Below are 26,185 nucleotides of genomic sequence, written 5' to 3' on the forward strand. Positions count from 1 at the left end.
TGAAGCACTCGAGGCATATTTTTTCAAACTTTACTGAATTCGACATCAAATAACACGAACACACAACAACCAAACCAAACACTACAATTAAATAAATATTTGAAGATATAAATCTATTGATGTACAAATAAACGTTTACCAAAATTTCAGGATTCGTCATTAAATAACTCGGAAAAAAGTTAGATATTCCTCAAAACAAAACAACTACATAAAGCAATATATCTCACTGCTGGTGCAATTCTCAATCCATATAAAAGCCAGGTACGTCTAAAGATGCAGTACTGTTGCCGCATCTGTGCAGGAGCTGATAGAAAGATCTGATTATGCCTTGACTTCAAATTTAAAATACATTTCGTAGCCTAGTGTGGGATGCTCTTTTCTCTTCTCTGCAACCTCTTTCCCACAGAAGAAACGCTACAAGCCTGTCTCTGCTTTATCATTCTTCCATGACAAGTGCTCGTCTGAGCTCCAATCTATGGCCCCCGCTCTCCAAACTTTCAAGAAAAATACTCGTTTAGGTGAAACCACCGTCAATAATTTAACCCGCTCTTTATCTGTGCTTAAATCTAAACGTAGATTCCATATAAAAAGCTTCTTCCCTTGAACTTCACGCAAACAAGACTCTCTTCCGTTTACCTGTTTTCCAGCTGACTACAATTTGGTAGTCTCCAAGTCCTATTTAAACAAATTCTTGATGAACCGCCCCCTTAAGCAATCCAATTTCCCAAATTTCCACCACTAGCGATTATTACGATTTTATCCCATTGACTACTGTACGCTCAATAATCCTTATTCTCAAGTGGTTACCGGGCCTTGTAAAGTCGTTACTCCTATGTAATATATATATATATATATATATATATATATATATATATATATATATATATATATATATATATATACTTGAGGATTTAAACGCAACGTGAAACATAAAACCTTGTTTCCAAAAATTACTGGATTCGGCAATAATTAACCTGAAACTGGTTGGTATGCTGTAATACTAAACAACCAAAGCAAACACCGAGTATAAATATTTGAAAGTTATAAACTATTAGACACATAAACCCTTTCTTTCTTTCGAAATTATCTGATTCAGCTTTTAAAAAAGCGAAAATGTTGATATGCTGTAAAACAAAACAACCAAACCAAATGTTATGCAAGAGAGCTGATCTCAAGGAAAACGTAAATAAACAATGAAATCTCCGGGCTGATGATAACCCTGGATCTATGACGTCGAATCGGTTATGGGTCAGACCAGACAAACGAAAATAGACAAAGGAATCCCCGGACTGGTGATGACTGGATGCATGACGTCAAATCGGTATGGGTCAGACCAGGCAAACGTAAATAAACAATGAAATCCCCGGGCTGGTGACGACCTGGATCTATGACGTCGAATCGGTTATGGGTCAGACCAGACAAACGAAAATAGACAAAGGAATCCCCGGACTGGTGATGACCTGGATCCATGACGTATAATCGGTATGGGTCAGACAAGGCAAACGTAAATAAACAATGAAATCCCCGGGCTGGTGACGAACTGGGTTAGGAGGTCGAAGATACTTCAATAAAAGAGAAAAGATAAACAAAGAAGAGACAGTCAGAAACACGGCCAGCTGAGGGACAGTTTGTTATACTTCGCGACCCACCCTACTACTAACCCCACTACCACCGTCATTTAGTTGAAGCGTGTATATTAAATATCGTAAAAAAAAAACTAAGTCTGTTTTTTATAACAAAGTGTCTCGTATTCATTGATAAATGAATTAACTGTCCATTTAAATCGCTAGATGATCACCAAACAGACATATACGTAACACAAACACAAAATATAAATATTTTCAGATATAAACTATTTCATATGTAAGCCATTTTTTCTCAAAATTATATGATTTGGTTTTTAAAAAGCTACAAAAAGTTGGTATGTCGTAAACCAAATCAAACCCCAACAAACACCAAGTAAAAATATCTGAAGATAAAATCTATTTTATACATAAAACCCTTTTTTCTTTCAAAATTATCTGATTTGTCTTTTAAAAAGCGAAAAAAGTTGATATGCCGTAAGACAAAACAACCAACCAAACACGATGAATAAATATTTGGGGATATAAAGAATTTGAAACATGACAACTTTTATCAAACTGATGGATTCGGGATTAAGTACGTCGAAAATGGTTTACATGAGAAACAAGGCCGATAGCCATTAGTCGCGTGCTCTCATGTACTGAATGAATGCGTTAATGTTGGATTGACATGAAATTCTTAAAGATAAACTAAAATGACCGAAAAATAGACTGAAATGACTTAAATAAATAAAAAGTAAATGACTTAGAATGACTTTAATGAACTTAAGGATGAATTGAATGACCTTAAGAATGACTTGAATTCTTGAAAATTATTGAAATCCTTCAAAAACAACTTTATTGATGTGGAGAATGATTTGATGGCTTTGAGACTGACTGATTGTAATGTGGGTGATCATTTTTCATTAAATTAATAGAGAAAAGTGATCCCCCACTTTATATCACAAAGTTACAAACATAAATACAGCATGTAGTAAGAACAGATATTACACTTTGATCTTGGCCAAAAGGCCAAGAAAAGCTTAAAAAGCTAAGAACAGCATCTATTAACAACGGACCTTTGATCTTAACCAAAAAGGCCAAGCACAAAAGTGTTACGGACAGACCGACCGACCGACAGACCGATGGAGTGACTTATAGAGTCGCTTGCACGCGACGTAAAAGAGTGATGTAAGACGAGCTGTGTTTCTTCTGCAATTTAATTTTATACGCTGACGATTTATTTGAAAACCTTGCCTTAGAGTGAGGATCTAGTGGCAGAAACACCAGCCCATGCATGCGCGAATAGCGACTTTGCATTATGTTGCTGCAAAAATGTCATTCTTTGACGTATATATATACTAGCATTTCAGCCCGGCGTTGCCCGGGTGTTTGGAGGTGTATGCTGAGCAAAAAAAAAAAAGAGTAAATTTATTTTTTAATTTGACCCCTATTATGACCCCTTAAAATTTATAGTTTCGGGCTCAAATCACTTTATAAAGTTAGATCCAGGTTCAAGGAACCTATATCTAAAATTTCAAGTGTCTAGACCCAAAATTGTCGGAGGAGTTTGGTAGAGTTCTTAAAGGTCAAATCGTTGAAATTTGACCCCTTAACAGCAAAATTTCTGGCTGACACCCGTCACATCGATTTTTCCAAATCTCAGTACCCGGTATTTCAAATTTCGAGTCTATAGACTAAAAATTGACAGAGTTATTGCGTAGGGAAATGTACACAGACAGACAGACACGTTCACTTATATATATATATATATATATATATATATATATATATATATATATATATATAAACGACCTTATTTTTGCACCAACCTAATAAACGTACGGGATAATATCAAGTAGCGGTTGGGAGAGAGAGAGAGAGAGAGAGAGAGAGAGAGAGAGAGAGAGAGAGAGAGAGCACTTATTTCGTAGCACCGTTGGCAATGATTTCAGTATATTTGTTCCAATTCATGATGCCTGCGAATGTTAAGCGGAGGAGTTATAACGACGTATCTTCAGGTGGTGTATCATTAGCCATGGAAATCAGTGGTTGAGGTTTCCTGTAATTATTAAAGGAAAGAAACTTGGTAGTATTGAATATCAACTTTGATTTTTTTTTTTCGTTTAGGCAAATAATAGTGCTCTCAGAGGCGCCTGCTACGTTGAAAGAATTCCTAAATTGAAAAGTCTACGTTATTCTAATCGATTATCAGAGCGTAATATCTACCCGGATGTGCAAAGCAATGATAAAAAGACAATGTTTTTGTATCGGCACCGCCTTTCGGCTTTATGTGATTCTTTGCGCCAGGGAAAAACACCGTAAATCTAGCGTCCGCCATCTTAATGGCAATCGCTCATTCGATCGACCGTTATAACAGCCGACCGGGCCACACGAAAGAACAAAAACAGTAGAAAAGCGAAGACACTTCAATCACTTCCTGCTATTTATCCAAGATGGTTGCAATTATAAAAAGACACGCTGCAACCTCTTACTGCTGTGTTCTTCTTTTTCCAAGACATCAGCGAATTATTTGACAACATACATAACTCATCCAGTCCATTTGGTGTCTGTTTATCAAGCAATCCTAATGTCGCTTTTTATTCTGCACACACACACACGTGAGCACACACACACACACACACACACGCATATATATTTATGTATATACATATATATATATTGAGTAATGTGATTGACAATTTATAATTAAAATTAAAAACCGGTTTCACAAGGAAGAACAAACAAAATCAGTAAATTGTACGATCGTTTCGGAAACGATGTTTTTATTGAGATAGATAATACGTCTTGGATAATAATTTTATCGTATAGTATTTTGGAAACAAAGTCTCCTCATCAGATTAAAATATTGAGTTCTTTTTTTTGAAAACATCAAAAATAAAACTAGCATTTATTTTGTAGGTAAGGCAGATTTATCTGGAAAATATTTAAAATATAAAGGAAAATAGTTATTTTTTTTGATGTTGATAAACAAATAAGATAAAATGAAAATGAAAATAAAATTAAAATTAAATAAAATTAAATGGGGCTGAAGGGTAAGGTTAAGAGAGGAGGGCCGCTGCGAAAATGGTAAGCTCTCTCTACAGTGCTAGAAAACTACTGACACCTGAAAGTATCCTGTACCTCTATAAGGCCACCATTCGCCCATGTATGAAGTATTGTTGTCACATTTGGGCTGGTGCATCTGCTACTAGTCTCTCGCTCCTAGACAAGGTTAGTCGCCAATCTGATAGGCCCTGAACTGGCATCTAAGCTTCAGCCTCTGTCCCATCGACGAAATGTTGCATCCCTCTGCCTGTTCTACAAGTATTTTAACGGTGAATGCTCTGAAGAACTGCAGACACTTGTGCCCCCACGACGTAGATACCCTCGACAAACCCGACAAGCAGCTAAATCCCACTGCCACACAGTAGAGATCCCTAGATGTAAAAGATATTTCTACTCCAGTAGTTTCTTCCCCAGAACCGCTAGACTCTGGAATTCCATTCCAGGTTTCTGCTTCCCTAACTGTACTGAAATGCAGAAGTTCAAGTGTAACGTGAACCGACATCTTGCTGCCCAAATCCTAACATAGTGCCCCAGTAGTTGCTGCCCTTGATAGTAGCCTCCTACACCAAAGTGGCAATGTGCCTTGTTTGGGGTGAAAATGTAAAAAAAAAAAAAAAAAAAAAAAAAATTAACAAATATATATATATACCTTTTAATGGTTCGACTTCTAAAAGTCATATCACTGTCAAACCATTAATTTGGATGGTAAATGTAGTTTATGAAAGCTTGAAAATATTGATATATATAAACTTTAAAAGGAAACGCCAATGGAATAATATTACCAGTTTACTTTACTCATCAGTGCGGCTACACAAGTACACACATCAAGCCAGGATCGAAACCCGATCGCTCAAACGACAATCGGAGCTTCTAACTGTTGCGCTATACGGCTGCTGCTATGTGGGCAGTGAATTAACAATGTTGACATATAAATATATATATATATATATATATATATATATATTAAAAAGGCTTCCTTCTGTCTTGACATACTATGGACACCGACTGTACGTGTGGCTGCGCATGAAATTTTTGTGGCAAGGGTTGCGCAATCTCCAACCACACCTCTCCTGCGTCGACATTGTTGAATACGAATGGCAAGTGGAGGTTCAGGACGATTGGAAACAATGCCGAGATAAACGGTAAGCACATACAGCGCCCGTGTGTGTGCGTGTATGTGCGTGTGCGCCTAGGAGATAACTTGTATACTTACTTACCAGACACCACCCCCGAGTATCTTTGGTCTGTCGGTCTGTCAGAGGCTGTGAATTGAGAACACTTTTTATTTGAAGAAAACCCTCTTTCCTTTCTTTCTTATTTTTCTTTTCCTCTTCTCCCCTTTCAACATCATTTTCTTTAGTTATTTTGTTCCTTCATTCGACATAAAAAAACATGAAAGCACTTTCTTCTTTTCATCTCTCGTCCACCTCCCGTCAATTTAAACATCTAAATGATGAAACCAAATTCATTCAGTTTTTAGTCAATTCGCATTACGCCATCTTGAATCAATTTTCGTCTTTGGAATTTCAAGTCCTTAATTCAATTCGATGCCATTTCTAAGTCGCATCTTCATCGTTGTAACAAACAAACAAACAAACAAACAAATAACACTAAAAGCGAGACAGGACTCGTCGGTTGGAAGTTCATTACAATTACTGTTCCTAGTTTTGCTTTCTGCTTCTGTATGTTGTATTGCGTCTTTCGTGCTTTCCTATATATCTTTCTAAATGTCTCCGTTTGAACACCCCCCAAAAAGACGCCATTAATTTTTATTATTGCTTTGAGCTTCTTACAAGTACATTCCAACTGTAATAAGTATCATAAAGAATTACTTCCATGCAATAGTCGTCTCCAAATACAAACGTAAATCAATATGAATGCTCTGACGAACTGCAAGAACTTGTGCCCCCTCGACGTAAATACCCTCGACAAACCCGACAAGCATCTAAATCCCACCCCTTCACGGTAGAGACCTCTAGATATAAGAGAATCTTCTACTCCAGTAGTTTCTTCCCCAGAACAGCTAGACTTTGGAATTCCCTTCTGGGTCTCTGCTTCCCCAACTGTACTGACACGCAGAAATTCAAGTGTAACGTGAACCGACATGTTGCTGTCAAACTCCCTACACAGTACCCCTGATGCTTATGTACCTGATAGTAGCCCCCTACAACAAGGTGGCAATGAGCCTTGTTTGGGGTGAAAATGTAATTTTTAAATAAAAAAAATAATTATCATACGAAGTGCATTCAATAAGTTCCCAGACTTTTTTGTGCAGTCATTTGAAATTGTCGCAGACTCCTGAAAATTCAGTATGTTAATGCTACACACCTTATGAGATGACTGACCAATTTTTACGGTTTCAGGTTGAAAGAAACTGCTATAGCAGGAATTCGGATACACCCTACTAGAGCCTGATGATCACAGCTGGGGAATTTCAAAAATGCAATCTTTTGTTATAGACGGCATCAAAAAGGGGTCGGTTATATTATGATGCCCCCCCCAAAAGGCACCAAAAAGGTGTATGTTGTATAATCGTCCAAATGTTCATATGTGTGCTTGGAACAAAGGGTTCATTCTGATGTGTATACGTGTAACTAAATGTCTGTCGTTGCTTCTTCACTATTTGAACCCTAGAATTGTTGTTGCTGTCTATTCATGATATATTTATATCTAATTGTTCATATGCGCGCGTGTGTGTGTGTATGTGTGTGTGTGTGTGTGTGTGATACATTTATTTTGGAATACCTTTCTGCGTCGTTGATCTTATCCAATGACTGGGAAAATACAACGAACAACAATAATGAAAACAGCTGAAATATTAAGGAAAACCCTTGAGTGTGGAAACTAACACACATGAGCAACAAGCGCGGAAACCAGACTAACTGCTGCAGAGGCAAAACATGAAACATCTTGTTCTTGAAGGGGAGGCTGGAACCTGTTTGGACGAATATTCAACAATTTCCAAGAACGCTGGTTGGTTTATATTGTTTTTATTAACTTTCCAGGTGTCCATCGCAGAAAAATGGAAAGTGAATATCTTTGCATGCGTGGTTTTATTCTACGTCTCTGTTTTCACACACGCCAGCTCTCTCCCCAGTGAAGGGGGGGGGGTGAACGACCTGTTAAACCGTCTGCTCTTCTCAAACGTCCAAATTTCAACTCTCAATGATCCCCAGCTAACCTGATGACGTGACTCACACGCAGATCCGATTAGCTGACCAGCTCTTCCGTTAAACGTGTATATGATGTGATTTTACCATCTTTTGACAGATCTTATAAATATTCCTCATATTCATTTCACGCCCATCTCTCCATCAGTTAGATAGATAGATAGATAGACCAAGATGGATAGATAGAGAAATAGATAACTAAATAGTTAGATCGATACTTTCTTATGTTCGACCTATTACATAACACTTTACACGAACGGATATGCAATAAATTTCTGCTTGAAGCTTAAAGAAATGCGACAGAAACGTATGGGATTCTTCAGACTGCCTTTGGACCATGTTGCATGAATCGAGCATCAGGTTTTGAGTGAGACAAAAGATTCAAGAAAAGGGATGATAAGAGGTATGGGAGGAGTAAGGAAGTTGATTGATTGACCAAATAAAGAATTTCATGAACAAGGGACGTCGTATGTTTATAGATACAATAAGTGCGCAATGTCAGCCTATGAACTGTACAATTATTCGTGAGAACGTAAAGATGCGGAAGATTTCAGCGATGTTTGTTTCAAGGGTGCTGAGAGTAAATCATAAAAAAAGATGTCGTCATACGCATCAAGACACTTCCTCACCCTCCATATAGTCCAACCTTGCTCACTGTGACTTTTGGTTATTCCCCAATCTCAAAGAAAATCTCTGAGGCTTTACTTATTAGATAATTAAGAAGATGAAGGCGGCTGTCACAAGGCTCATTGACACACTTTTTTTAAATTACATTTTCACCCCAAACAAGGCACATTGCCACTTTTTTGTAGGGGCTACTATCAGGGGCAGCAACTACTGAGGCACTATGTTAGGATTTGGGCAGTAAGATGTCGGTTCACGTTACACTTGAACTTCTGCATGTCAATACAGTTAGGAAAGCAGGGACCTGGAATGGAATTCCAGAGTCTAGCGGTTCTGGGGAAGAAACTACTGGAGTAGAAAGATCTTTTACATCTAGGGATCTCTACTGTGTGGCAGTGGGATTTAGCTGCCTGTCGGGTTTATCGAGGGTGTCTACGTCGTGGGGGCACAAGTGTCTGCAGTTCTTTAGAGCATTCACCATTAAAATACTTGTAGAACAGGCAGAGGGATGCAACATTTCGTCGATGGGACAGAGGCTGAAGCCTAGATGCCATTCCAGGGCCTATCAGATTGGCGACTCTCTTTTAAACCTTGTCTAGGAGCGAGAGACTAGCAGCAGAGAAGACTTCCATGGGGCCTTTCCAAAAATTGTTTGAACGGCACAACAAGTGCATTGCAGCAGGAAAAGATTACTTCAAAGAAGATTAGAATTCCATGCGTGTACTATCAATAAACGTGCCCATACCAAAAAGTTTCTGGAAGCTTATTGATTCATTGTGTTCTCTTCTTACATGGAAAAGGGCTGCCCCTTTTCCATGTAAATAAATATATAGATAAGTAAAAATGAGATTAGGATAAGCCTAGAATCGAACCCTGTAGGCAAAGTAAAGAAATTGAATGTTATAAATTTAGTCTATTGTTAAATTCTATTAGAATAGTTAAATATTGTTTATATCGAAAAAAAGACTTGGTTGTCTATCTTTTAGAAATCAGAATATTAAAAATGTCAGCTAAAAGAGTGACCAATGCGAATTAAATTTTATTGTTTAAAAATAGGTTTGATTAGAATTGAGGATTCTTTTGTTTGTCAAAAGTGTGTTTTGGACAAACATACGTAAAGCCACGTGAAATTGGTCACGTTTTAAAAACACACTTCTGACGTCATAGACAAAGATCATTTCTCTATATTATGGGTTCGGATTTAAGTCAGTGCGCTAGTCAGTCAGCAAGAAAGCCAGAGAGTTGGTCAGTTTATCCCTCGGCAGCGAAGGGGGAACATTTAGACTATGTGGATCCTAAATTTGAATTCCTGACGTCATCGACCGGTCGATCAGATGAATAAAGACGTCATCATTATGTTGTAACTCGTGCCTTGTGTCACATCCTTCGTCACGAACGAAATGTAATTGTGTTTATCATCTTATAATTAACAGTGTGTAACCCTTCGAAGAGTATGTATCTCTCCTCCTCTGTGTTAAGACCTGTGCATCATATCACCCTCTCCTCCAATAGGCCCTGTCGGTGGGGCATTAGACTACGCCGACGCCCCCCCCCCCTGCAGAGGGTAAAAGTCCCTCAATGGAGGTCCTGGATATGACCTTAAACTATATCCAGTGGTGAGGCCCCAGCTTGTGGGCTTTGGGGAGTGTGGAGCGACCCTTTAATTACCATTGCTCCCAGGTCCACTCTGACCCGGAGTGGTAGTACCTGTTAGGGTCCCAACTATGGGTTAAATAGAAACCGACGTGAAAACAACAAATATATTCTATTAAAAAATGTTTTCTTAAATCTTTGGATTCGGCATTAAATAACCCGAAAAGGGTTGATATGCCGTAAAACAAAAACCAACCAACCAACCAACCAATCTCCTCTAATATGTGTTCAAAGAACTGTATATATAAATGTATTCTCTCCCTCATCATCGTTAAATATGTGGCTCAAGATGAGCTCCCCGTCATCTTTAAATTGGAACCCCTGCTACTCAACACTCTTAACTCGATACTAAAGATTTAACCGCTTTATTGCCATGTAGATCAATACTAATCTTGCAGTCTCAGTTTGAACGAAATCGCGGGGGAAAAAGAAGAGTGCATTCTTCGCAATTCATTTCTACACCGAAAAACTAATCGATCTTTTTAGTCATTGATCGCTTCGTGTCGTCAACGTTCTATTTGAAATTTCTCTAAAAGTAAATAATTAAGACGTCTGGAAAACTGATATGAACAATACTCGACCCCCTTTTACGAGGCTTCTCATACATCGCTGCCGATGAAGGCAACGAACATTACTGATGATGGTGTGCGCTTCGCTTGAAGTTATTTGTGGTAAAAGTTGCACAATATCAACCCTTTTATATTCCAGTGGCAAGTAGAAATTCCTGACGACTTGAAATAATGCAGATATAAGCGGAGAGCACACACAGCGCCTGCTATTTCCAATCCGTCATGGCAATACATTTTTGTGTATATTTTTAACCGCTCTTTATTGGGATAGTAGGAGTACTTTTGGGGCAGAGGGAAACATACGAACTACTTCGTCGAAATATGTTGTCGGGCGTGATGATGGTGCTCGTAGGATATAATGTAAGATTTTATTATAACGAATAAAGGTGTCTGTAATGGCGTGCGAATGTTACATAAGCTGCACGGTAACAGGTTAGAGATTAAAAATAAGTTGTATGTGGCATCTGTTATTGCAAATTTACTGTAATTTTGTCCAGAGTGGAATTTCTGCAATCCAAATATTATATATAGGATTATTGTATTATTTTTTATAGTTACAACATTTATTATTTAAGAAGAAAAGTGTTATAATGAATAGAAACTAAATTACACTTTCATTTTTTCTCGGTGGAAAACATCACAACACTGTGAAGTTAATGGAATAATGCAAATAACGAAAACACTTGTACGCGGATGCGAAAAGGACACATAAAAACAGAATCTCTGATAACTGCAGCACGAGATAACTCGATAAAAGCCAACCATATCAAAACAAAGATCGATAAAACACAACAACAAATGCAGACTCTGTGGACAAAGAGACGAAACGATAAACCATGTAGGAAGTGAATACAGCAAACTGCCCCAAAAGGAACACAAGAACAGACAAGTGGTACAATGATAAGCCGGCAACAGTACTTGAACACGAGAATCACAAAATCTTATGGGGGGATGGGCATACAAACTGACAAACACATCCAATCAAGAAGATCGGATGTCGTAATAATTAACAAGAAAGAAAAATCCTGTCAAATCATTGACTTTGCGGTTCCGTCGGATGAATATCAAAGAAAAAGAGAAACGAAGCAAATGCATAGAACTAGCCAGAGAACTCAAAGGAATATGGAAGATGAAGAAAATCAAAATAATACCTATAATAGAAGGAGCACTGGGAACAATCCCGAAAAGCTTAAAAAAAAAAGAATGGGAGAAACTGGAATCAGAGGAATGACTGGAAAAATACAACGAACAACAATAATGAAAACAGCTGAAATATTAAGGAGACTTCTTGAATGTGGAGACGAACACAGGCGAACCAAAAGTGTAGACCAGACAAAGTACCACAGAGAAAAAAAAACATGAAGCGTTACATGGAACCAAGAACATTAGCGCTGCATACCTACAAGTTCTCTGACCCCACCTTACTCCCCCATTACCACATCACTGCCCCCCAAAACAGTGAAACCAAATAGCCAAGTAGTCAAGGAGGAAGGAAAGACCGAGGAGTGAGCACTAACCAGACCTCCACTGTATAAGTGCGAAGAGAACTGGCACCTTGGGGAAGCTTATTGCCACTCAAATTCTAGTCAAGATCAATGGTCACTGCCAACGATAAATCAATGGTAAGCAACTGTTGCGATAATTAAAATTTATTTGGAAATGATGTCGAAAGAGGTGGAGAGTAATGGAAAATCTGGGGAGACTTGTTGTCACTCAGTTTTCAGGAAACACCACAAGCTGAATTCAATTTAAATTACTAGCGAGGGAAAACAAAGATAAAAAGAGGAAGAAAAAAAAAAACAAAATATCCACACTAACGTACTGTACTTACAATAACCCTTATCCATGAGTGGCTTCCGGGCCTTGATAAGTGGTGACCACCTTTTAAAAAAAAAAGTTGTAAATTATGGCTGTACTCTTACTGTTTACACAGACACGGCTTACGTACATTAAAAGACACGTCGCTAGAATTAGTTAAGTTTAAATGTAATGTGAATAGACATCTCGCTGCTTAACACAGACTCATCGTTGCTTAACTTTCGGGATTTTTGATATTTTATTTTTGCTAATCCGACGGTTTCGCCGCTTATGACCGCCAGCAAAAGACTTAAAGATAAGATTAAAAAAAAAAATGTTTAATTTTATTGCGGATCAATATCCTCATTTTTTTCTTAGTTGTTTCACGGCGTTTCGGCCAACTATTCCTCTGGCCTTCGTCAGGTGGTTACCGCGACGGGACAGGAACTTTGAATCTCCTGACTGCATCCGCTGCAATTACTGCCCTCAGTAGTTGTTGTCGTCTTACCACGTTTTTGTCCAAGTAAGCCTCTGGATGGCTTTGCGTAGGATTGAAACAGCTATGTTCTGACAATTCTCACCTAGAACCGTAGAGATTCAACGTCTCTATCAACTGCGCTACGGGCCCCGTGGTGACACGACAACAACTACGGAAGGCAGTAATTACAGTGGATGCAGTCAAGAGATTCAGAGTTCCTATCCCGTCGTGGTCACCACATGACGAAGACCCGAGGAATAGTTGGCCGAAACCTCGTGAAACAACAAAGAAAAGATGAGAATAATAGCCCGCAATAAATAAAATTAATAAATAATACTCATCTCACTAATGAATTCCAATTAAAATAATATAAAAAAATAAATATTGTGTTGTGATAATTAATCCTCATTAAACTTTATTAATCTCTTACTGTAGATCGGACGGTCCGCTACACCTTCTCATAATAAAGATTTATACAAAATTTAAGCTCAACCGTCTCAGTAGTTTCCAAGAAAATTTATAGAGAACCGCTGGTAGTGCTATGGCTAATCCTCATTAACCCCTATAAATCCCTAACTTTCAGACATGATAGATGGCTCTTGTCACCCTTGCGATTTATACACAAGTGGCAAATTAGTATATGGTCTGCTACGAAAAAAGCGGCCTTTATCAAACGGAAATTAAATCATGTCGTCTTTTCTAGGGTGACAATTTTATCGTTCCAGCCTGCATATCACTTCAGTATAGCAAGACATGTATTTGTTAGCTGAAATCAGGGGCCTCTTTTTTTTGCATATGTTTATCAATTCACTACGCCATCTGTCCAAGCATGAAAGAGCAAATATGTGCAGTTTAATAAAAAGATGATTTCATCGTTGCTAATGAAAGCTGAACATGAACACAGTTCGTACTAGCAGCATCGCAAAAGAACATTTTAAAAAAGTTCAATAAGACACGCAGTGATTTACTCGCAAACAAAGTGGGTCTGATGGAGCACTTGTCGTCTGCACGAGCTTGCATAGTAGTTAAACAAAAACAGTCGAATTAATAAAAAATGTGATATATATATATACCAAATGTGATATATATATATATATATATATATATATATATATATAGGTATATATATATCTATATCTATATCTATATCTATATATGTGTATGTATGTATCTATCTGTCTATATATCTATCTCTCTTTCTTTCTCTCTCTCTGTATATATATATATATGCATATATATATGTATATATATGTATATAGGTATATCTATCTCTTTCTCTCTATATGTATGTATCTATCTATCTATATATCTATATATCTATATATCTATCTATATCTCTTTCTCTCTCTCTCCCTGTATATATATATATATATATATATATATATATATATATATATATATATATATATATATATATACACACACACACACGAAAGAAAAAATTGTGATATAAACAAACCCGCCAACTGCTGAACGACTGCCAGGTTTCTCTAAATCAAAGATGACAGGAAATTAACAAACAAATATACATACACACATATTTACACATACACACAAACACACACACACACACACACACACATATATATATACATGCATATATATACATATATATAGAGATATATATATGTATATACACACATATTTCCATATACATATATATATATATACATATATATATATATATATATATATATATATATATATATATATATATATATATTGGTATAAGGAAGTATTAAGTCACCACAGTTTGTATAGAGAGCCTGCCTTCTACCTTCGTCTTTATTTTCTTTACTTTCTTTTCTTTTCAGTTTTTTTTTAAACAGACGAAAAGATTTTGTACGACGAAATATACAGTTGTATGTTTTTTTTTTTATAAGATGGGACTTGATTACATTAGATTTCAAATGAAATAAAAACTGACACATGTGTGCATATAATGTTTTTATGTATATATGTGTGTATACATATACATATGCATATATGTATATATATATGTATTTATACAGATGCGTATATATATATATATATATATATATACATATATATATATATATATATATATATATATATATATATATATATATATATATATATATATAAAACATAATGTGTTTGTGTTTGTGTGTGCCTGGTCCATAAACTATGGAATTAAAAAAATTAAAAATTAAAAAAAAAAAAAAAAAAAAAAAAACGTTTACAAGTGTTTTTGATATAGATATACATAAGAGAACTTTGATAAGTATGTTTTAACTTAAATAGGTATGGTATAATAACGTTGTGGCGTCTGCGTTCGCGCCTGGTCTCCATAGAATGGAAATAGGCACACACTTTAATGAAGACTTTTCATATCTATTTGCGTAATTATGCTTTGATTATATATATTTAAACATATATATATATATATATATATATATATATATATATATATATATATATATATATATATATCTAAATATGTATATATATATATATTTAATATGTATATATATGTATATATATTTAAATATGTATATATATAAATATGTATATATATATATATATATATATATATATATATATATATTTAAATATATTAGCATTGGACCACCTCATACCTCTCTTTGGATATATCGCGATTTATGCAGATGTTATTTCATTTGTTTTTGTTTTTGCGATATGTTTTGAATGAATTCAATTATTTATACGAAAGTGCATTTTTACCTAAGCGCGAGTTGGAAATAATTTTCCCTTCGATCAATATGGTACTCAATTTCGAATCTAGTTAGAATCAACCAGTGATGAGTCGTAGACGACGAAACACGTGTCAGTGGATAATTATATTTTAAAAACGATATATATGCCGCTCCCTTTTTGGCAGACATGCAAACATACATCCATAGATACATACATACATGCATTTATATATTGGTATCTAAAAATTTTCGACCCAAACCGATGAAAAAACTTGCCCTATCTCTGAATACACTTTATGTAAAATTTCAAATATTTAGACCAGAAACTGTCTAAGTAATTTGGGAGAGACCCCAGAGGTCAATATTTGTTTTACTTTGACCCCACTTATAACCCCCTTAAAATTTATTCTTTTGGGCTCAAATCAAGTTATTATGTTACAGCCATATCAAAGGAACCTATATCTATATTTTCAAGTGTTTATAACCAAAATTAGCGGAGGAGTTTGGTAGAGTTCGCAAAGGTCAAATCGACCCATTAACAGCCAAATTTCTGCCCGACAACGGATTTTCCCAAATCTCCATATCAAATTTTCAGTCTGTAGACTGAACATTGACAGAGTTATTTTGTAGGGAAATGTACACAGACACACAGACAGACAGACAGACAGACACGTTCACTTCTATATATATATATATATGGTCTTTCTCTCTCTCTCTCTATATATATATATATGTAGGTATATATATATATATATATATATATATATATATATATATATATATATATATATATACTAGTGGAGGTGGGGCGGCTTTTCTTTCTAGTAAAATACGCTTAAATATGATATTTTAATTCGTCAATATTTCATATATATTATTGAAGACTTGTGATTTCAAAAGTACAAATAATGTGATGTTACATGAGCTTGAATCGAAACCTAATTCAAAACTCTCCCATTTAAAACGGGTGGCGTTACCACTATACCAACATGACAGGCATATGAACTGATTAAAAATTAAAAATAAAATAAGATGGATGTACAAAATGTATAATGTTTTTTTCAATTTTGACCTCTTTTTTGATCTCTTAAAAACAATTTTCACCGGCTAAAGACTCATAAAAGAACGGTCCGTTCAAAAATCCAACTGCGACTTTTACTTTTGGTCGGGGATAGAGTTTAAAATACGAATACAGACAGACAGACATAGTGCTTTTTCTAATATATATATATATATATTCAGGCAAACATTATTAAAAACAACAGAGATACCCTGCTTAATGATTCTTTTTTTCATTTTTTTAACTTCAAGATGGAAGGTATTTACAAATGTTTCATGGTTCACACGAGCGCTTTCGATTCTTTCTTGAATCATCATCAGGTGGAGATAAAATATTAAAAATAGAAGTGAAATATATAGTTACGAATGATCTTGAAGTTAAAAAAATCTTACGAAAGATCGAAAAAAAAGAATCATTAAACAAGGTGTCTCTGTTGTTTTTAATTATGTTTGCCCGAATGAAGGAATGCTGCCTTAATACACTAATATATATATATATATATATATATATATATATATATATATATATATATATATATATATATATATATATATATATATATAGGAGCAAACAGTTAATAAAACATGTTAAAAATCACTTGGAAAAAGAGTTAAAACCATATTTAATCTGTAAAGGAAACACTTGGTAAGTGGATAGTCATAAATCCGCGGAGTTTCGAAGAAATATATTCCTTCTCATCAGGGAGTAGGAATTAACAAAATGCGGGATCGGATTTTGCATATAAAAGAATTTGATGAAACAACAAGTAAGTGCAAGATCTCACTTGATAACAAAAAGTGGAGCAGAGGGAATATGGTGAAGAAAAAGGTGATTACACGTGAATGGATAGTCTGGTGAAAGGTAAATAATCCAATGACGGTATAATCCAAATATATATATATATATATATATATATATATATATATATATATATATATATATATATATATATATATATACATATTGCTAAGGCGTACCAGTTGTTTCATTGCATTGAATCAAACATTAAAGTTTGAATGTTGAATGGAATGAATACAATTCATCAGCGGCTTTGAAACGATTAAACAACGCGGAGTAAACACACAGAGAAAAAACCTTAGTATCTGACGCTATTCTGTTTAAGGAAGGTAGAGGGGGTGGAAGGAAGGGTAATATAAAGCGTATGTGTGTGTGAGCGTGTGTGTGTGAGCGAGTGTGTGTGTGTATATATGTATTTGTTTAAACGGTGCCTTTCTCTGTTTGTTTGCTTCACGTTTTTTCGCCGTTTCAAAATCGCTTATGACTTGCATTGACTCCATTCAACCTTTAATGGTTGATTCAATAAAATGAAACCACTGGTGCGCCTTTGAAATATGTATATGTAATTTTGAAATAAATATCTGTATTTTCCGCTCTCACATCTGCGATAGAGCACTTTATCTGTTTGTTTTTTGTTTTTTTTTCATCGCCTCCTGACACACTATTGTCTTCAAGTCCAACGTAAACAATTTCTTGAGGAACCGTACCCCTAAGTAATCCAATTTACAAAATTCCCACTAATGTTTACTACGCTATAATCACATTGACTAATGTATTCCCATTAACCCTTATCCTCGAATAGCTTCCGGACCTTGATAAGTGGTTATTCCTGTGTAATATATATATATATATATATATATATATATATATATATATATATATATATATATTTAATGGAAATTGTAATTAATAAAAACTGAAGAAAGTGCTCAATACTGTTGTAGAGCCAATATGCTTTTATTTCTTATTACCGTATCTTTCTGTTAAGTTACATTATTGCTTCAGCTACCCGGCCGTTTTTTTTTTGTAAAAGTCTGAGGAAGCTACAAACGGTCAAAAAACGTCCGGGTACCTGAAACAATAATGTAACTTAACAGAAAGATACGGTAATAAAAAATAAAACGTATATATATATATATATATATATATATATATATATATATATATATATATATAACTACTTCATTTACTCACATAAAATTAATATACGAAAGTATAGATTTATACGTAAACTTTAAGTATTTACTTCAAAAGTGCTCAATACGTAGGTAGAGCTAGTTAGTAATTTATAAAATATATATGGCCATTAAGCTACACTGAATATTCGGCGTTTCATCCACTCTATGATTCGTCAGGCTTATGCGCGAATTCTGTGGTTGTTTCTCGTTTTTATATGGTCCTCTTCTGTTGAGGATTTTAGTTAGCCAATCAGCTTTCTAGTATCCATCGCGCCCCTTCCTATCAGCCACTGGGCATGCATTTTATCGAATAAAGGATCTGTTTTAGAACTAGGTTAGTGGTTTGATGCAGACATTTTCCTTTTTTTATATATATATATAAATATACATATGTGTACATACATATATGCACATATATATACATATATATATACATACATATATGTGTGATCGTTTATGTATATTCATGTTTATTTAATTTATTTATTTGTTTATTTTCTATTGTTTTTGTTAGTTTTAAAACTATTTTGTATCACTATCACATATCACGCTATAACAACCACAGAATTCGCGCATAAGCCTGACGAATCCTAGAGTGGATTAAACGCCGAATATTCAGTGTAGCTTAATCGCCATATATATTTTATAAATTACTATATATATATATATATATATATAATTATTTTTTTTTACTATAATAATTAAATATATATATATATATATCCACATACAGTACTGTTTCGCTGCTTCAAAGCTCATCAGTGCGGCTGGACAGGCAACTACGTCAAGTCAATATATATATATATATATTAAGAGAGAGAGAGAGAGAGAGAGAGAGAGAGAGAGAGAGAGAGAGGAAGAGAAATTTTGTTTATTGTGTTTTATGGACTTTTCTATGATAAGCAATCTTCCAGCATAATTATATCTGCATATTTACATAATTCGAATTACAAAAAATATATTCTATTCTTTGCTCGAAGGTGGCAATAAAAAAAACAACATTTCAACAGAATCCAAACAACATGGCTTATTTTTAATCATTTTTATTAAATTACCATTATAACGGTCGCTACCTAATCTTGCTGCCTCAGTTCTGAACTGAACTACACATTTCAAAAACACTCTGTTGCTAAAACTATTTGAGAGCTGCAACTCATCGTTTTATAATAAACATCCTAATAAGTTGCGCCATTTATTAAATACCAGCAGGTATACCCGGCGCTGCCCAGTATTATATATAATATTAAAATCCGTAAAGGAAATGAAGAAAAAACCCAGAAAGGAGCCGAAACATGTGCGTGCGTGTATTATATATATATATATATATATATATATATATATATATATATATATATATATATATATATATATATATTTTAAAACAGTTCACTTCTTGTGAGTAAAAAAAACATGCATGAGCTGAGATCTAAACCCAAACCTGAAGACAGGGAGTAAAGTACGAAAACCATTAGGCCAGCTTGACAGGTATTTAATAATTTTTTCAAACTTACTTATTCTTTACATTATAAAGCTGCATGTGAACATTCTTGAAACGGTTGGCATACAGATAAATATCCGATACCCTCATTCCCGACTATCAATTTTTCAGTTTTTACTCCTTAGCATCCTTTTTTTTTTTCGGATGAAAACCGATTAAAATGTTTTCCACATGTCTTACTACCTTCTTGTATACCAACTTTCAAGTCCGTAGATCATAAAGTATTTGAGGATGTAGGTTAAGAATTGTCTCCTCCCGCACACACACGTTCCCAGTTTTATAGATATATTGATTTTATTGAATTTTGAGCGGGAGTTTATTTTATTATATTATTTTTAATGCTTTTTTTTTTTTTTAGCGTTTCTTCTGATTATGCATGCAACGGTTCAGATGCGGCACACGTGCTGTATGTTTGAAATGCTTGGTATCGACCTAATTTATACAGCTGAATTATGTATAGTAATCCGTTCATTTCATTCGCAAAAGAAAAGAAAGATAAATAAAATATAAAGAGTACGATTGCAAAAATGCGATGAAACCAATTAGGTTCAATTGCAACTTTCACCCATAAAAAGAAAGAAAAATATATAAAATTAGAGTGCAGTGGAGTGATGCAAGACAACGCTTTTTGTAGCGATAGGTTCCTTCGGTCAAACAGACCTGTTCACGAACAAATAACCTCATGCCTGTGGTCACCATCATCATCATCAGAATATCATATCGTATGAATCCTAAAATTCTATTTGTTTTTTTTTTTATACTCGCTAGGGATGTCATCACGACAATCCTAATGAGCAATAAGTATTTCAGAATGTATGAGAGAATATACAATTATTTCCGCAGCTCAAAAGAGCGATGAAATTCAACAAACAGGAAGTTCAAGACTCGAGTTTCGCCCTCATTTGGGCTCATCATTTAGACACACCTGAACTCAGGATTCTCTACCAACTGAGCAAACGCGCCGCACACAACAAAATCTTATTAATTGTCATAGATCAAGCTAATCGAAACGAAATCCGACAGGGGAATGAACCTACTTTCGTCTCTAAAATTTCCTACTAGTGAGACATCGACTTGGGTTAAGGCTGGTCGCGATGGTCACATCCCGTGTCCACTCTCGCCGATTTTGACGTATAAGGTTCCGCCACAACAACTAAAATGTTCGGAAATCAACACAGATGGTTTGTTTATAGTGGTGAAGGCTTTATGTATAACCAACACTATTTTTGGTATAACTGCTTATCGTTGTCGGTGCAAGAGCTGCCAATAGACAAAGCATACAATAGATCGCAGGGTTTTACATCAGGGTTTTTCTTCTTCTAGATGCATGTCAACGAAGAATGGAGGTGCATCTCTACCGTAAATTAATGCGCCCCCTGATATCAACCTGAAAATTTCTGTGACTCCACGTGGTATATACAGCACCTAGTTTTCCTAAATGATCTTTTATATATATATATATATATATATATATATATATATATATATATATATATATACGAAAGTATAAATTTACGGGTAAACTTTAAGTATTTACTTCAAATGTGCTCAATACGTAGGTAGAGCTAGTTAGTAAGTTATAAAATATATATAGGGATTAAGCTACACTGCATATTCCGCGTTTCATCCAGTCTAGGACTCTTAGGCTTATGCGTAAGCCTGAAGAATTTTATAACGTACTATATGTTATGTTTGACGTTCATCTTCGTCGCCAACTGTTATGTTTGCAGGTTGAACAATGTAACGTATAAGGCAATACAAATGAAGACTCAACAAACAAAGGGAGATCAATAAGAGGTGTATTAGGAGAAGTATATTCACAGGATATTTACATAATGCTTGTCAGGTAAGAGAGTCTTGGCTGGAGAACATATCTGCTCTCGGATCGCCCTTCGGTGGCTTCTGGTTAACACACACTCAGACTAACCGAGTCTTGCTATGTATGTGTAATATTCTGCACATATGTAAATGAGTGGGTGCCTCCACGACACTATATATATATATATATATATATATCAATCATCATGCTTTAACTGATTAACTTTAATACTTAAAATAATTTTTCTCATGGAACGCAATAAGGTATAACTTTTCCCTCATTAAAAATGTTGTTTTTTCTTAATTTTATTCTTAATTTTCTATTTTCGTTATCAACATGGAATTAACAACTTAGTTCTTATGTTTTGAAATATTTGCAGAAACATCTGCCGTACTTACGACAAAAATGCTAGTTTTATTTTGGTGTCTTAACCACCCCACTCCACCCATTTTTGCTAAGTAGGAGATGATGGTCAAAGATAAAAAACTAAATTTTCAATTTTTATTAAAATGAACATCGTTTTCCGACAAATTGATTTTGTTTGTTTTTCCTTTTGAAAAAGATTGAGAATTCACATATGCATATATGCATATATATATGTGTATGTATGTGTGTGTGTGTGAAAATCGATGAAAGCAGTGATAACTTGTTATCTGTTTAACTTTCTTAATTTCCTATGATGCTGAAGGTTGAATATAGACTCAAAGGAACATTTCTACACAGCAAAATTCCTAGTCCTGACACTGAAACCATGATACGTCCATGTAATAGTTGTACAAGAACGTAATCTCTGCCACCGCTAGTCCGATCACCCATCCCGCCACAAACAGATGGGTTAACCTTTTGGTGCGGAAATTAAACAACCTACCATCGATTTTTCACTTATTTATGCTACTGTTTTCGGCGGTTCTGTTTTTGAAGTAATTATATATGAGCCCGATTTACTCGGAGATTGGACGATCTATTTGATCCGCTGGATCGAGTTTGATGCGCGCGGCCAAGCTGTCAATGGACATTTCGTTGATTCCTTTTGATCCTGACATTCATTTCTTTAAATACTTTATAGGCGTTTTTGGATATTTCTAAGTGGGTCGATTTGTTTCAGTTTGTGGTTCCTTTGGAGATGTTCCGGATTGAGAGTGGATTTGCATCGCAGATTAGCACACGCACACTTGATCCAACGCAACAAAAACACAGTATGTTTTAGAGGAAAAGAGTTGTCCCCCTTCCCATGTAAATAAGAAGAACATTAGATAAGTGAAAATGAAATTAGGATAAGCCGAGACTCGAACCTTGTAAGCAAGGTTCAGAAATAGAATGTTAAAAATCGGAATGTTAAAAAGGTCTATTGTTAAATTCTATTATAAATAGTTAGATATTGTTTATATTATAAAAATAATTGATTGTTCATGCTTTTATGAAACTGAATATCAAAAATGTCAGCTTAAAAGAATGAACAATACAACTTAAAAATACATTGTTAAAAATATAGGTTATGTTAAATAATAGGTTAGTTGAGAATTCTTTGTTGTCAAAGTGTGTTAGAAAAAACGTGTGCGTAGCCACGTGAATTAGTCACGTTTTGGAAACACACTTCTGACGTCATAGCAAAAAGAGGATTCCCAATATAGAAGCTGGTGTTAGTCAGATCAGGGTAGGTTAGGCAGAACAGTTGAGTCTGTAAGTCTGTCAGAGAGAGAGAGAGAGAGAGAGAGAGAGAGAAAGAGAGAGTTGGAGTTAGAGTCCTTTGGAAGCGAAGGAAAGAACATTAAACTATGTAGATTCCGAATTTTAATTCCTGACGTCATCTGCATTCGACCGGTCCAATCTTTCTTAGCTGTTGTTTCACGACATTTCGGCCAGCTTTTCTTCTGGAATTCGTCAGGTGAAACGCTGAATCTCCTAACTGCATTGTCAGAAATGACTATCTTCCATAATTCTTGTCTCACTACGTTTTTGTTGAGTCAGAACAATTGAGTCTTCTAGTAAGTCAGAGAGAGAGAGAGAGAGAGAGAGAGAGAGAGAGAGGAGGGAGGGAGGGATAGAGAGAGTTGGAGTCAGAGTCTTCTGGAAGCGAAGGGAAGAACATTAAACTATGTAGATTCCGAATTTTAATTCCTGACGTCATCTGCATTCGACCGGTCCAATCTTTCTTAGCTGTTGTTTCACGACATTTCGGCCAGCTTTTCTTCTGGAATTCGTCAGATGAAACACTGAATCTCCTAACTGCATTGTCAGAAATGACTATCTTCCATAATTCTTGTCTCACTACGTTTTTGTTGAGTCAGAACAATTGAGTCTTCTAGTAAGTCAGAGAGAGAGAGAGAGAGAGGAGGGAGGGAGGGAGGGAGGGAGGGAGGGAGGGATAGAGAGAGTTGGAGTCAGAGTCTTTTGGAAGCGAAGGGAAGAACATTAAACTATGTACATTCCGAATTTGAATTCCTGACGTCATTATATATATACGTATTATATATAGTATGATATATAAAAATACAAATTGTCTTAAACATAGTACTGAGATTAAGGGGTAAAATATATATATATATATATATATATATATATATATATATATATAATAAGCTTATCCTTATTTATTTAGAATTCATTAAAGCTTCCCCCAACACTCTATAATTCCTCTTAATCTTTTTCATCCCTAACGAACCTTACGCAAGACGCCGCATCCCCACCATGCTACCTAGCACCTTCTCTACTCTTCTGATGAGAAGGGTAAGGCTTCGAAATGCCCTGGCATAAAGAGTCCCTTCTATCTCGCCAATTTTTTCCTGTATTCCATCATTCAATAAATGATACATTCTATATCTACCAATATATAGTTTTGTGTCTTCATTTCATTCTCTTGTTGTCCTATTGTATAAGCTCCAATAATTATTGTTGAGCTTGGCATTATCCGGATAAGTCTCCTTTTGTGGAATTTTCTCAACTTGCCACATGGATACGCTATACCACGTTCCCAAGAGATGTTTAGGAATAAAGAATGGCACTTCCAAAACGGATGGAGCACTTCCCCAATATCATTATGACGTAAGAGCATATCTTGAAAGTCTCCTGCGAAACAGATAGATAGGACGAAGTGAAAGAATCGAGTACTGTCCACGTTCACCGAATTTGGACCCCTTCCTGGATTTTTCTAATTGGGGGGCGCGATGTGGACGGGCATGTTAAACAGAGGTTTCACACCATAAAAGAAGCTAAATAAATGAGTTGAAAGCAAGCATTGTAAGAAGATGAGTTAACATACCAATTGAACTGATTAGGAACGTTTTCGATACAATCAGAGAGCTTTGTCAGCTGTTCATGGACAACAATGGTCAATAATTTGAACACTTTCGATAATTAGCTGGTTTCTATATTGTTAACCGTATTTTGATATATGGAACTTTTCTATACACACACACCCACATATATATATATATATATATATATTTATGGTTTTATTGTCATTTTATGGTCATTTCTCTCTCTCTCTCTATATATATATATATATATATGTATATATATATATATATGGTTTTATGGTCATTTAAAGAGTGTATACATTTTATTGGAAAACCCTATATATATATATATATATATATATATATATATATATATATATATGATTGCAACGTGTTGTCAGACGAGTGCCACTCTTTCAGACACTTAAATCCATGAGCCCAAAATTACTTCCATCGCCGCAGGGCCATTTTTATAGACAAATGGCTGAGGGAGTATCTATACACATATGATGTTACAGAGTCTTAGCTTTGTACGACAGCTAAGTCTTTCTCTCGGTTCAAAATGTTGAGATCCAGCAACAAGCAAGAACAAGATAGCCAGCAACATGTTAAACTGCAGACCAGCTTAATGCGGGTACTGGTCTCCCGCTTTATGCTTTTTAAATCAGAGATTTGCTTCTCCTAGAAAGGTTGCCTTCACTACGGCTTACCGGATCCCTCTCCACCCCTGCACACATATACACACAAACACACACGATGCTAGTTGGCCGTTGACCCCTAGAAAGGGTTCATTCGCCCTTTGGAAGGTTTTGTTTTTAATCCTGCAGGGATACTTGCCACCCTCAACACCAAACAAGTGGTGGTGGAACCAGTTTAGTCGCCGCTGACCCGACCATGCGGCAGGTAGTACTGGGTTTCATGGTACCAGTAGCATATGACATCATGTATATATATATATATATATATATATATATATATATATATAGCTGGATATTA

The 26,185-nt window shown here is 35.2% G+C and overlaps 1 long non-coding RNA gene and 1 pseudogene across 1 annotated transcript in view; both read right to left on the reverse strand.

Moving 5' to 3' along the window:
- Window positions 1-26,185, reverse strand: part of LOC145266949 (uncharacterized) — a 1,426,307-nt gene that overhangs the window by 965,207 nt on the left and 434,915 nt on the right. The window lies entirely within an intron of this gene.
- Window positions 2,470-2,606, reverse strand: LOC145267289 (U2 spliceosomal RNA; annotated as a pseudogene).

Source organism: Euprymna scolopes, chromosome 42 (assembly GCF_053919585.1).
Source record: "Euprymna scolopes isolate OS-2025 chromosome 42, ASM5391958v1, whole genome shotgun sequence".
In the NCBI taxonomy this organism is placed as follows: Eukaryota; Metazoa; Mollusca; class Cephalopoda; order Sepiida; family Sepiolidae; genus Euprymna; species Euprymna scolopes.